The sequence below is a fragment of the Limanda limanda genome, chromosome 10 (assembly GCF_963576545.1).
Source record: "Limanda limanda chromosome 10, fLimLim1.1, whole genome shotgun sequence".
NCBI classification, from domain to species: domain Eukaryota; kingdom Metazoa; phylum Chordata; class Actinopteri; order Pleuronectiformes; family Pleuronectidae; genus Limanda; species Limanda limanda.
The window spans coordinates 6,866,679-6,868,750 of NC_083645.1; the positions used below are offsets into that span (position 1 = coordinate 6,866,679).

At 41.3% G+C, this 2,072-nt stretch overlaps 1 non-coding gene across 1 annotated transcript; it reads left to right on the forward strand.

Annotated features, from left to right (window-relative positions):
- On the forward strand, positions 1 to 106 carry LOC133012971 (U6 spliceosomal RNA). Its single transcript, XR_009681397.1, has one exon. It is a non-coding gene; the product is annotated as a U6 spliceosomal RNA (small nuclear RNA).
- The last annotated feature ends 1,966 nt before the right edge of the window (positions 107 to 2,072 follow it).

The window sequence follows — 2,072 nt, forward strand, 5'->3', positions numbered from 1 at the left end:
GTGAGACTTCGGTTTCACATATACTAAACTGGATACGATACAGAGAAGATTAGCGTGGCCCCTGCGCAAGGATGACACGCAAATTCGTGAAGCGTTCCTCATTTTGTTCTATTTGTCCTAATTTTGCTCAGAATTTGAATGGAACTGCAGGTGTCGGGCTCCCTCTTGTGGTGGTACAACAGCATCACAGGCACCAAACTGGCCCGAAGCAGACGCTAGGTGGCGCTTTGACACAAGAGAAAACCCTGGTGCAAGCTCCGTTTCTAGGATAAATAACCAGGAGAGGAACATATAGAGGCAGTTTATCAAGATTACGAACATTGAAGAATAGAATAATGATTCAAACAATAGGAAGATTAAAATAAATAATGAAGCTGAGTAAAGACACACTAATACAGAACAACACATTTAAAATTATATTCAATCATATATCATTCACACACACACACACACGCACGCACGCACGCACGCACGCACACACACACACACACACACACACACACACACACACAAAAACACACACACACACACACAGCAGGCAGGTCCTCAGGTTCAGCTCCTTTTGTTGATTACACCCAGTCCTGATTTAACATCCAGGTCTCACACCAGAACTGAGCAAATGATGCCGACGGTTCTGACACTGGTTGGACGTGTGTGTGTGTGTGTGTGTGTGTGTGTGTGTGTGTGTGTGTGTGTGTGTGTGTGTGTGTGTGTGTGGAGGACGAAGGTCACTCTGTATTTAATAACGTGAGTTCTCTGCAGCCTAGCTGTGAGGAGTGTATGAGTAACATGGAGGTGGAAACCAAAGAGCTGATCTCATCCAGAAACACACTCCTGATAAGTTCTGGCCTTTGACCTTCACTGGATCAGCTGCAGAAATTGTCCATTGTCTTCAGTGTCTCTGAGCTGTCGTAAATTGTGTCATTTCAAAAGATCACTTTTATTGGAACTTGAGTGTTTCTGGGATCATCCCTGAAAAGACAGAGACTGAACATGAACCCGGAGGTTTGTGGAGTTTCAGGAGGAAAAGGGCTCCAATGACTCTTGTTCAGTGATTTCATGGATTCCATTTGATTTATACATTTACTCTTTGGACACATATAGAAATTGGTAGATTTCACAATAAGAGGCAACTTATAATTGGTATATGTTATACACATAGAAGTAAAAGTATTCTGCTCATCATGGTGAGAAGTTGTTTCAAACTAATAAAAAGCACAAAAGAAGTTTGATATTATTTTTTTATATTTTCCGATTGGACGAGATAACTGACTGATGACGTTTAACTACTATGAAACTTATTATAAACTGCCTTAGTAATAACAGTAGGATGATTTTCACACTAACAATATGATTGACTGCAATGAACCTGAGCATAGCATAAGTTGGCTGCCCTCTTTCCCCACTCCCAAGTATGGCCACGGCCACGTAGATTTTGCAGTGCAAAACAAAGGTGATTTATTTGAAAATCTGGTAGGAAAAATCGGCAGGAAGAGCACAGACAAAATAACAAACAAATCAATATATAACATCGTACTCACTTCCCTACTTCCAAAAGAAACGAAAGGGAAATTCAGGAATCTTACCTGCCTACCTAAACAATAACAGAAGAGAAGACTTACAAAATCAAAAAGGCTTGTAAGGTAAAGGTAACAAGCAGAAACACTCTAACAATATAGATCACACAACAATACAGATCAGGCGGGTTGCAGAAAACAAAAGCACGGTCATGTTGGGAGCCAGGAAAAAGACAAAGGCCAAGACCAGCATGGACAGGTGACCTTTTAGAATAAGCTCAATTAGCCTATCCTCCAATCACCAGCTGGACCTGAAACTCAGACCAAGGAAAAACACAGAGCAGGGTGAACAGCACCACTCCCAGGCAGGGAGGGAGAAGAACAACACAAAAACACATATATACACACACATACACACAAATACACACAATATGACTTAGAGTCATAGCAATGTGCATGCATTTGACATGTTAAGTACTGGAACTGCGGTAATGTGGTCCATCCATTGTGTAAAAATCCAGTCATTATAGCAGGTTGAGGAGATCATGAGAGTGA